General features: G+C 42.6%; 1 protein-coding gene across 6 annotated transcripts in view; it reads left to right on the top strand.

Annotated features, from left to right (window-relative positions):
• The first annotated feature begins 3,518 nt into the window (after positions 1–3,518).
• Positions 3,519–12,783, top strand: part of cnr1 (cannabinoid receptor 1) — a 37,333-nt gene continuing 28,068 nt past the window's right edge. For 2 of the 6 annotated variants that reach the window (XM_072553702.1, XM_072553709.1), the window contains exon 1: positions 4,225–4,435. The gene's annotated coding sequence lies outside the window, so the exon portion shown is untranslated. The other 4 variants (XM_072553681.1, XM_072553694.1, XM_072553688.1 and 1 more) reach the window with 4 other exon arrangements.

Genomic DNA, 12,783 nt, shown 5'->3' with positions numbered 1-12,783 from the left:
AGATACCTTCTTTGCCATGTATAATTACATAGCCAGTTGTAAGTATCGACCTCCTTCTTTTGCAATTGGCTGAATGTTGAATTCATATCTCCCCTATCTAGCTGAGCTGTTTGAAATTATAATAAACACATCTTCTATTTTATATTGTTTATCTTGCTTGTTTCTCATCAAGTAAAGAGTGCTTTAGTACAAATTTTATCTGTTTCTATCTATTCAATTACAATCTAAATTCCTCTGTAAATTGATTTTAAAAAGTCTATTTATCTCCACTGCCTTCTCTGTTTTAGTTTAGTCTATAAATTCAACAAAATTACAAATAGTTTGGTGACCAGGTTATCTGTGTCAAGAAGTATTTTGTATTCCAGCACCATCAATGAAGAGCTCCCAGCTCCCAACTCAAAATTACATCTCACAATGCCCTTCATATCATTACCCCTTATCCACTTCCCTCAACTGTACACTTAATCTCCCATTTAATGTTGGTTTGTTATAGTTTTTAGTTTAACTAGAAGTCTTCAAGGTGGATTACGTTTTTGCTCTTTTTTTCAAAATTGCTCACATGTTTGTTACAAATACAATGGAAATCTATCAGAACCCTTTGATTCTGTCATGGTTCTTGTCAGTACCCCAAAATCTCTGCCTTTCCACATCTTCCAACCTATTCATGCACAACAGTGTATCAACACTTTGATCTTTGGTGAAAAACTTGAAGAGTAATTCATGATTTGGAGGTGCCGGTGTTGGACTGGGATGTACAAAGTTAAAAATCACACAATACCAGCTTATAGTCTAACAGGTTTATGTGGAAGCACTAGCTTTTGGAGTGCTGCTCCTTAATCAACCACCTGATGAAGGAACAGTGCTCCAACAGCTAGTGCTGCCAAATAAACCTGTTGGACTATAACCTGGTGTTGTGTGATTTTTAATTATGTTAATTCAGCATTTTTCCTTTATTTCAAGTTGCTTGTTACTTCTACTTTAAGATTTTTAACCTCTATTCAGTTTTGCACCAAGGTAACAAAGAAAAACAGTTTTCATGAGTTTTGCTACATTCTGCTCTCATTGTCCTGGATTGTGCTATCTGTGTTAATTTCCTTCAGAAATATTCCATATTCCTTCGAAGATTCCACTCTTGCTCTTTCTCAATAGGTGTGGCACAATTTTAAAAAGTTAGTGGGTGGCACGGTGGCACAGTGGTTAGCACTGCTGCCTCACAGCCCTAGAGATCTGGGTTCAATTCCTGCCTCAGGTTACTATCTGTGTGGAGTTTGCACATTCTCCCTGTGTCTGTGTGGGTTTCCTTCAGGTGCTCTGGTTTCCTCCCACAGTCCAAAAATGTGCAGGTTAAGTGAATTGGCCATGCTAGATTGCCTGTAGTGTTAGGTGTAGGGGTCTGGGTGAGTTGCACTTCGGCAGGTTGGTTTGGGCTGAAGGGCCTGTTTCCATACTGTAAGCAATCTAAAATATGCAAATTTTCAATTTAATTTGAGCATTGCTGAAAAAGGTGCATTTCATTGAAGCTTTCATCTTGACCCTCATCAGAACATTTCACAAGAAATATCAAAGAGAAAACAACATTTATAATGTTGCTTTCCTTCACTTTGGCATTTTTTTGTCAATCTAATAAAAGCAGGATGTACAACTTCAACAAAATGTGTCTTTTTTTTCAACAATACTGAAGTTCTGTCCTTCCAAGCAATTTAATTTCTTGATCCATCTACTTTGAGGGTTCTATCTTGGGGTTACAGCTATTCCTTTGTATGATGCATTTGTTTTGTGCATTTTACTTGGAAATTTGGGAAGACAGCTATGGTACCTTGGAAAGTGTGTTCTTCCTCCATTCTAGGGACATGGTAAGGGTTTCAGGACCACCTTGTTGTAAACTTCAGCTTGTTGGCAAAGGACAAATTGGTCAGTTACCAAAAGTACAAAGCTACATTACCCACATCACTGTTACTACAAATAAATTATGATTCTGGAGAGAAGTCTAAAACTTCTAAGAAAAATATCAATATAATCATAGTTTAAACTTTCCAAAAGCTTTTGATAAAAAATAAATTGTACTTTTTTCTCATTATACCATCAAGTAATATGAACACTAATCTCCTCGCGGGTAACCCAGTGAGATATTTTTCGGTCAATCCATGTCGGCTCATTCTGATGTTTTGAGTTGTCCTTTTAGATGTGTTTTCAGGTTTAGTGTTTTAATTGGGATAAGAATTTCAATTCCATGTTCCTTTTGCAAACACGTTTGAGTTCGTGTGCTTTCTTTGTGACTGCTCCCTGTCCTAAAATATCAATCAGCCAGCGGTTTGCCCGGGTTTATCGCATATTGCAACACAATAAGAGCAGTACTCTGAAATCTTGACGTTTGTCTGGGATCCGTTTGAATGACCATAATGTCCTACTCAGTGACAGTAATGCGACATGAATACCCGGCTTTAGTCAGACAATGTTTGACAGCAGGCAATGAAAGGGCTCGGAGGCTGCAGTGACAAGCGGCTCTACACTCGGGCAGAGATGCTGCCAACATATTAACTTCCAGGCGAGCTGTTGGTAAATTTGCCGTCCGCTGCATTTAGCATGTCCACTCCGGAGGTCTGATGGGACATTACAGGGAGTCAGGGAGGATGGGGGGTGGGGGGAGAGCTTGTGAAGACTTGGTGTGCGGAGGGTGTCATTCACTCCAACATGCACTGGAAATGTTATCAATTGATTCACTTTCACAAAATGCAATGGAGACAGTGAGAGACTTCACGCAGAACTGTAACAATTAGCAGTTACATATGGACAGGTTAAAAACAAAGGCCGTGCTGTTAGGTCAAACAAGTCACGCCGTAATAACGATTGAGTTCCTCTTTGAACGCCCCCCCCTCCCCCACATCCCCGACCACCCTCACCATTCCAGATTCCGGGAGGTAAATTAACCAGCTTGTGCTAAATGGGATTGGGAGACTCTGCCCCAAATTCTCAGCAGGTCAGGCAGCATCTGTGAAGAGAAACAGAGTTAGCAATTCAGGTCGACAGCTTTTCAAATGCAACTCGGGAGTTCCCTAAAGTTCACAGGAGATTGAGTGTGGTCCAAGGTCGAGGGGGTGAGGGGGACCTGGGTTTTTTTTGTAAAGGCAGGGAGCTTGTTTCAGGACATTGGACAGCAGCCTGAAGGTGTGGGTGGGATTGTGCTTGCTGATGGTCGATGTGTTATTGACAACCCCCCCCCGCCCCCGCTGAGGTTGTGCTGGGGGCTTAGCGCGGTGGATTGTTGGTCTCGATTCAGGCAACAATTAAATCACTGGCCGGAGATCAAATGCCAACCGGCCGCCCCTGTCAGTCCTGTTCATTCTCAGTCAGGTCTTCAGGAAGACCGCGGTTTGCCGGACTCCTCAGCGCCCTGTGGCTTTTGGCAAGCGTTTCCCCCTCTCGAGCAAACTTGGAGCCGGGGCATTTACGGGATCCCACTCTGTCACCTTAAAATGACAATGGAGATTTGTTGGTGATAGGATGCAGGAGACGAAGAGCGAAGTCGGTCTGGATATCCTCCCGAACGCCTCAATATTCATTCCCCCACCCACCGCCCTGTCCCAAGCCTCACTCTCCTGCGGTTTTGTTGCTCGCCTTCCCTCAGAAAGTCTTCCGTTAAAGAGCACTCGCCGGTGACTGAGCACTAAAACCAACAGCAGATGAACAGCAACACGTTAGAACCGTTGTGCACAAATTATTTGTTACAGATCTAGGAGGTGGGCTGTTTTAAGGATGTCGGGGGGAGAAAAACTAGGGAATTGCATTTGTTCTAGGAGCTGTAAACCGGCTGTTGGATTTATTCTTTGGCCAAGGTGACAGGATGGATTCCAGATCTTTTTTGTGTATTTCATCCTCTCACAGCATCCCCCCCCCCCCCCCCCCCCGCCCCTCCTATGATTTACATGCGAGGTCCACAGTCCTGCAGAGAGCTCCCGGCGCGGATCGAGCATGTAAGAGTCTCCTTGACAGGGTGTCAACACGTGATAAGGTGACAAGGGCTTCATAAATGTGCCGGAGAGAGAGAGAGAGATAGAGGCGGAAAGCGAGGGAGGGAGGGAGAGAGAATCCCAAAAGCTAGCCCAGGTCGGGAGGGGGCAGCGGCGTGAGGTTCCCGGGAGAGACAGAAAATAGAGAGTGAGTATTTGGGGGGGGAGGGGGGGGGGGGGTGTTGGGGGTGGTGAGAGAGATCAGTCAGCACTGGTACAAGCTCCCAGCAAATCAACTCTGGAAATCTAATCGACCGAGCGCAGTATGGGAGGGAGCAGCGTTTTAATCCAGTCTCCAATTCCTTTCACTAGAGAAATCTCTTAGAAGAGGAGGGGGTAAAGAACACCACACAAAGTGCTTGAGAGCCAGATCAATCCAAGCTGACAAAAGAGATCCCGAAGCTGTAAATGCAATTCGTCAATTAACGGTAAGTTCATTTTTGAGGGAACGCTTATGTACATCTCATATGTTTTATTTTTTTATATAAAAGCTGTTAACTTTCGAATGCAACGAGGCTGTGAATTGCATTTTCCAGGGAAGAGAGGTATTTCAGCATATTTTCCCTCGTGATCCAGTTGAATGCATTGTAGTTTAATGATGTTTGCTAATGATTGCTATCAAAACGACATTGATGACGAACATGGTTAGATTGGAACTACAGCACAGAGTTTGAAACACAAAACAAAGGGAAATTTTTGATGCAATGTTTCCATTCAACTTCTGGCACCTTGCAAAATGTGAGAAGGAGTCAGAAATGGAGACAGCTCCATCATTTCCAAGGTGATTATCTTCGGCACTGGTCCTTGGGCATTCTTGCACCCTTTGTGTGTGAGTGAATGCTTCTCAGCTTGAAGCCTTCCCTTGGAGAGGCAGGTGCGAAAAATCTATCCACCTCTTTCATGTCTCCAATGTTAAACTGTTGTGATTTTGCACAGAAATACCATCGGCCGAGTCCAATTACTGTGTAGTATAGAACTATATAAATAAATCCTAGTGGTTAAAATTATGAAAAAAAAAGACCTTTGTCAAAAGAACCTTTTAATTTGTAATCATATCATAAATCTACAAAATGCAGCAGTTATTTATGAATAATCTAAATATATTTGAAACAACTTTAGATACAAAGGGGAAAAAATAGTATTCTATTAGACCTGATGATGTTATTAACTTTTTATAAAATGTACTTTTGAGACCTGGGATTCTGTTTTAAAAACTAACAAACAAAAAGATAGAATTTCGAAATAAGAAGCTGGAGAATTCTCTCCCTGTAAAGAAAGAATGAGTTGTGTAGCATTCAAAGTACAATCTTTTTTTTTAAATACATCATATACAAAAATCAAACTTTGAAAATGTGAGACGTTATAACGACGATTATACCGTGCGCGTATGTAACTCTCATTCACTTAATGCACTCGACAATACTAGTCATCCAGTACCTTGAACCTAAATGTTTCATGTCGCCAAAACAATCAATCATCACATGATCCTATCTTGGCAATGATCAGTCAGCCATTGAATGAGTGGGCGAGTCGCCCATCAACCTGAAAACCCAAGAGATTGATTGACATTTCAGCAAAACATAACTACATCAGTCAAACAACCCAGCAATTAAACGGAATTAAATTGTTTGATATATGTGTAGCAAATTCTCTTTAAGAAAAAATTGCTCTTGCTTCTCTTAAATCTACGGACGGCTTGTCGCCCCATTAGACGTCTGACTGAACGGCCGTGGACTGGCCCGAGGTGATCACTGATTCGTGTTAAACAGTAACGACTCTGTCCTGGCACCGCGTGCCAGTTTGTGAGTTGCCACAGACACTCCTGAGTCTATCAGTCATTAGTGTGAATCATGATTCAGAAGAATGACTTCTTCCATCACTGATAATGTAAAACAGCTCACATACCACCAGATCTGGTTATGAGCTTGTACACACGCATATTCTTGAAAAGTCTTTACAGTTAGTTTGTTCAGAACGGACGCATAGTGGGAAGTTCTTTGACCCAATACCGAAAGAGCGCTGAATTTAGTACAAAATATCAATCAATGTCCCTGAGAACTCTGGAGGAGAGGAGTCCATTTAAATCTAGAGCTAACTGTACAACTTATTATTCACAATTAATACCCGCAGATTCTTCAAGGCAACCTAAGTTGTCAGATCAAGATGAGAGTACAGACGAAAAAAAAAGCATTGGCTTCAGATATTGTACTTGGCGTCAGTTGAGTGGCTGACGATCATCGATGCCATGGTAAAGACTGAATTAAGATAGAACAATAGGATTTACAGAGGGATAATCTATTATTTCATGAAATCTCGCCAGAAGAACAAAGTTTCGTTTGTCTTTTGCAATATCGACCTCAAATCTACTTGTGTAGAATGATTACCCTAATTTCCATACATCGTTGTAACCAGTTGTAAAAAAGACATTGCAGTGCTTCTTTTTAATATTTTCCAGCAGACTACAATCCTTCACATCCTTTCATTTAAAGTACCTTTTTTCTTAAATCAGTTGACATAAGAGACAGCACACAAAAGAAATCTCAAACCATAGACATCTACAGCAACTCATATTATTCATGTCAATCAATTTTTTTTTACCCACTAAGGGTTTCTGGCAGATTAGATGCATCATCTGGTGCTTGGAGGCACAGGCAATAATTGAAAGGAAACATAGATACACTTTGTATGCAGTATACCAAGAGGAAAGCTCATAATTCCTTGTAGTGTAAAGGGAAAGCATCTATATGCTCCATGTCTTTTGGGGGATGAGTTTTGGTTCTCCATTGGGGTTTGTTCCTGTGGATTTCAGTTGACTATTCTATGCGTATAATTCCTGGGTATCACTTGTGAGTAGTCATATGATTCCTGACGTAGATGCTTACCTTGATTCATTGGCAGTATTCTTGTCTTTGGTTTAGTAAGTTGTGGGTGGCACGGTGGCACAGTGGTTAGCACTGCTGCCTCACAGCGCCAGAGACCTGGGTTCAATTCCTGCCTCAGGCAACTGTCTGTGTGGAGTTTGCACGTTCTCCCCGTGTCTGCGTGGTGCGTGGGTTTCCTCCGGGTGCTCCGGTTTCCTCCCACAGTCCAAAAATGTGCAGGTCAGGTGAATTGGCCATGCTAAATTGCCCGTAGTGTTAGGTAAGGGGTAAATGTAGGGGTATGGGTGGGTTGCGCTTCGGCGGGGCGGTGTGGACTTGTTGGGCTGAAGGGCCTGTTTCCACACTGTAAGTAATCTAATCTAATCTAAATTGTGGTGTCAAAGTCCCTCTGCAGAGTCTATAACCTAGGCTGACAGTTCAATGCAGTACTGAGGCAGGGCTGCGCTATTGCAGGTGCTGATGGTTTGGTTGCGACTTTAAATTGAAGTCCCATATTCTCTTGTAGATGGAACTAAAAGATCTCAAGGTATTCTGAAGAAAATTATAGGATTCCCCTAGGTCCTGCCCAATATTTATCCCTCCGCTAACACCATAAATATGGATTGCTGGGTTATTTATCTCAGTTGTTCTTCTGAGATCTTGCTGTGCACATGTCGACTGCTGCATTTTCATGCATTACAAAACTGATGATAATGCAGAAGTATGCAATTGTTTGCGAGGCACTATGGGAAATCCTGAAATTATGAATGTCCCTGTATAAATGCAAGCTCTTTAATTCTTTGTTTCTTAATTGGCAAATGTTGTGAAGTGTAATATTCTAGCAGAATACATGCATTTTGAAAGTTTTTATGTTGGATGAGCACTTGCTTCTTGCTTTAACATTGCAGGAGGTGCATAAATTTTCAATAATCCAAATAGTGTGCATATTTTTAGTGAAGAGTAGAACAAGTGACCACTACAAATCTAATGTTGGGAGTGAGATCTTGATGATACAGTGAGAGTGCATTTCTAACACTCATGATTGTACATTATACCCATATTACCTTATAGTATGCTATCATGATGGCTAATTCTAGACTGTGCTGCGTTGAGGCACACAATGGCTACTACTAGAGCACTCTTAATCCTGTATGCACTTGCCTTCAGTACCACCCTCTTTGGTCTCTTCAGCTTTGCACACTTCTTCCTTTTATGCATATTCCCAACTCTTCTAAACAAACTACCCACAACTCTCTTTAACTCATTGGCCTACCCTCACCCTTTCTGTTAGCTTCCACTTGGTTTTCTGTGAAATTTCTGTCTCATTACCATGCCTGAAACGTTTCTAGACATTCATAACCTCTTTCTGATTCAAGGTTGGCTTCCACCATGACTAGATATGACATAAAAGACTACTGCACAAAGTGAAGAACTCATGATGTTGAGATAAATTTATTAACATGGATAAAGGATTGACTAACTGAACGAAAGCAGTGAGTTGTGAGGAATGAATAATTTTCAGATTCGCAAACCCGTAACTTGTCAGTTGCCACAGGGATCAGTGCTGAAGCCTTAGCATTTACAATTTACACTACTCAACTTGGATAAAGGGATTGATTAGACTGGTGCTGGAAAAGCACAGCAGGTCAGGCAGCATCCAAGGAGTATGAAAATTGATGTTGCGGGCAAAAGCCCTTCATCAGGAATAGAGGCAGGGTGCCTGCAGGGTGGAGAGATAAATGAGAGGGGAGTGGGGGTGGGGAGAAAGTAGCATAGAGTACAATAGGTGAATGGGGGTGGGGATGAAGGTGATAGGTCAGAGAGGAGGGTGAAGTGGATAGGTGGAAAGGAAGATAGGTTGGTGGGACAAGTCATGGGGATGGTGCAGAGCTGGAAGGTTGGAACTGGGGTGAGGTGGGGGAAGGGGAAATGAGGAAACTGTTGAAGTCTACATTGATGCCCTGGGGTTGAAGTGTTCTGAGGCGGAAGATGAGGCGTTCTTCCTCCAGGCGTTGGGTGGTGAGGGAGCAGCGGTGGAGCAGGCCCAGGACCTCCATGTCCTCGGCAGAGTGGGAGGGGGAGATGAAATGTTGGGCCACAGGGCGGTGTGGTTGTTTGGTGCGGGTGTCCCACAGATGTTCCCTAAAGCGCTCTGCGAGGAGGCATCCAGTCTTCCCAATGTAGAGGACACCGCATCGGGAGCAATGGATGCAGTAAATGACATTGGTGGATGTGCAGGTTAAACTTTGATGGATATGGAAGGCTCCATTGGGGCCTTGGATGGAGGTGAGGGAGGAGGTGTGGTCGCATGTTTTGCAATTCCTGCGGTGGCAGGGGAAGGTGCCAGGTAGGGAGGGTAGGTTGTTCGGGGGCGTGGACCTGACCAGGTGGTCATGGAGGGAACGGTCTTTGGGGAAAGCGGGAAGAGTGGGACAAGAAATGTATCTCTGGTGGTGGGGTCCGTTTGGAGCTATCGGAAATGTCGGCAGAGTCTATTCTAACCAAACCTGCTGATGATGCAAGTTCTGAGAAGGACACAGACTGGATAAATGGATAAGGATATGTTAAGTGCATAGACAAAAGTTTGGAAGATGCAGCATAAAAATGTGTGAATGTTGATTTTAATAACAATATACAATTAAAATGGAGGGAGATTCCAGAATTCTGTGAGACACAGGAATCTAGCTGCCTTCATGCATCAAACACAAAAGCTAACATGTAGGTACAGCAAATATATCGAAGGGCAAGGGAAATGTTATTCCCTACTCCATGAAGGATGAAATGTAAAAGTCGGAAAATCTTGCTATGACTGTATGAGTGTTGGTGAGACCACACCTGGAGTACTGCTTCTGGTTTTGCTCTCTTTAATAAAGGAAAAACTATACGAGTGGGATGAATATACCATCAGTGAGGAGGATCCATACCTCGAGAGCAAGATTAACATGGAGGTCTCTGGTAGCCAATGTCCTTTTAGGGCATGGAACCTGAAGCGATAAGACACTTGTAGTTGAGGTAGCACAGTGAAGCTTCATTAGGTTGATTCCTGAATTGTTTTATGAGAAAAGGTTGATCAGACTGGGCCTATACTCATCAGAGTTCAGAAGAATGAAAGGGACCTTATTTAAAGATAAAACATTTCGAGGGGACTTGACAGACAAACTGCTGAGTGGATGTGCAGTGATCTAGAACCGGGGGCTAGAATATATTGCCCCGCACCAATCAACCACACCGCCCTCTGGCCCAACATTTCAACCCCCCCTCCCACTCTGCCGAGGACATGGAGATCCTGGGCCTCCATCACCGCCGTTCGCTCACCACCTGATGCCTGGAGGAAGAACGCCTCATCTTCCGCCTCAGAACACTTCAACCCCAGGGCATCAATGTGGACTTCAACAGTTTCCTCATTTCCCCTTCCCCCACCTCACCCCAGTTCCAAACTTCCAGTTCAGCACTGTCCCCATGACTTGTCCTACCTGCCTATCTTCTTTTCCACCTATCCACTCCACCCTCCCCCCTAGCCTATCACCTTCATCCTCTCCCCCACTCACCTATTGTACTTTAGTGGGTGGCATGGTGGCACAGTGGTTAGCACTGCTGCCTCACAGCGCTAGAGACCCGGGTTCAATTCCCACCTCAGGCGACTCTCTGTGTGGAGTTTGCATATTCTCCCCATATCTGTGTGGGTTTCCTCTGGATGCTCCGGTTTCTTCCCACAGTCCAAAAATGTGCAGGTTAGGTGAATTGGCCACGCTAAATTGCCATAGTGTTAGATGAAGGGGTAAATGTAGGAGAATGGGTCTGGGTGGGTTACGCTTCGGCAGGTCGGTGTCGACTTGTTGGGCCGAAGGGCCTGTTTCCACACTTTAAGTAATCTAATCTATGCTACTTTCTCTCCACCCCCACCCTCCTCTCATTTATCTCTCCACCCTTCAGGCACTCTGCCTGTATTCCTGATGAAGGGCTTTTGCCCGAAACGTCGATTTTACTGCTCCTTGGATGCTGCCTGAACTGCTGTACTTTTCCAGCCCCACTAATCCAGAATCTGATTTCCGGCATCTGCAGTCAATGTTTTTACCCACACAATCAGATCACCCAGATCTTATTAAGTGGTGTAGCAAGTCTGACGGATTATGTGCTCTTATTTCTTATATTCATATACAATGGTAGTGCCAAGTCCATTAATCAAGAAGGAGACTTGGTAAGATAAATGTGGAGAGTTTATTTCTCCTTGTGGGAGAGTCTTGGTCCAGAGAGCATAATTTCAGAATAAGGGCTTGCACGGTTAAGATAGAGATGAGGAGGTATTTCTTGTCTCAGAAGTTTGTGAATCTGTGGAATATTTTACTGCAGATGGCTATTGAGAGTGGGTTGTTACGTATATTCAAGACAGAGATGGTCAGATTTTTAATCTGTAAGGGATTCAAAGTTTATAGAAAAAATGAGTTGAGGATTATCAGATAAGACATGATTTCATTGAATGCTGGAAGAGACTCGATGGGCTGAATGGTCTAATTCTGCTCTTATATCTTGTGGTCTTTATTAAATGTTTCATATAAGTTGCAAGTTGTTGCTTTTGAAACTACCATGAGGACAACAAAATTGGAATAGTTGATCAATGGTTGTCTATCAAAGAGAAATTTTAGGTGCAGGATGAAGCTAAAGAAGTCAAACATGGATTGGTGGATGAAGAGATAGATGGTAACTTTTTCCAAAGATAGATCGGAGAAGAAATAAAACAATTGAATACAAAAAGTGAATGAAGATTGGGATGAAGGTTCTAGTAAAATGCAGGATCTTAAAGGAAATATGTAAGTGGTGGAAGTGTGGAAGCCAAATTAAGACAACTGGGAAACAAACATGAATTCAGCTCTTCCAATGTGCATCATGACACCACTACAGCAGTTAGAATGAAGTACGTATTAAACCAGATGTGTGGCCTGTAAGGAAAAAGGAGTGAATCATGTGCGTTGACTTCCCCATTAAAATTGCTTCACTCCGATGTCCTAGTACCTCTAATATTAATGTTGCTACTTCAAGATTGACCTTCTAAACCCATTCCCATTTCCTTGTTCATTGCTGTCATCCCTGCTTAGCACACCCCAACAAGATTTATGTCATCTCTCCCTCATCCTTCCAATAATCCGTCTAATGAACATCTAATATAACCCTTACACATAGCCCTGCAAAACGTTTCCTTAATGAGAAACATCTCAACTTACAGAAGTTTGACTCATTCCTTCCTTAAATTATGAAACTACGCTCTCTGGTCCTAGACTCTCCCACAGGAGAAATAAACTCTCCACATTTACCGTGTCGAATCCTCTAAGAATCTTGTATGTTTCAATAAAGTCACCTGTCATTCTTCTAAACTCCAATGAGTACAGGCCAAACCTACTCAACCTCTCCACATAAATCTGGGTATCAGTATTCTGGACTGCTTCCTCTGCTAGTATATCCTAGATAAGGAATTCCAAGTTCACTAAATTTCCCCATCTATGTCATTAATATTTACTGTGAATAATTGTGGGCCCCAGGACTGATACCCATGGCACTCCAGTAGTTACAGATTTGCATTCTGATAATACCTCCCTTTATTCCTGCTCTTTGTTTTCTATTAGTTAGACAATTCTCTCCCCATGATAATATGCTACCTCCAACAGCATCATGTTATTAAGTAGTGTTATGTATGGTACCTTATCAAATCCGAATATATATATCATTGTCTACTGCTCCTTTATTGATCCTGCTTGTTAGTGCCTCAAAGAATTCTAGCACATTTGTCAGGTCTGATTTCCCCTTCATGCCGACTCTGCTTGATCATATTATATATTGCTAAATATTCTATTATATTCTTAATAATAGACTCTAACAGTTTCCCAATAACAGACGTTAAGTTAACTGACAATTGTTCCTTG

The sequence above is a fragment of the Chiloscyllium punctatum genome, chromosome 3 (genome assembly GCF_047496795.1).
Source record: "Chiloscyllium punctatum isolate Juve2018m chromosome 3, sChiPun1.3, whole genome shotgun sequence".
NCBI classification, from domain to species: domain Eukaryota; kingdom Metazoa; phylum Chordata; class Chondrichthyes; order Orectolobiformes; family Hemiscylliidae; genus Chiloscyllium; species Chiloscyllium punctatum.
This window is presented reverse-complemented; position numbering and strand designations above follow the sequence as displayed.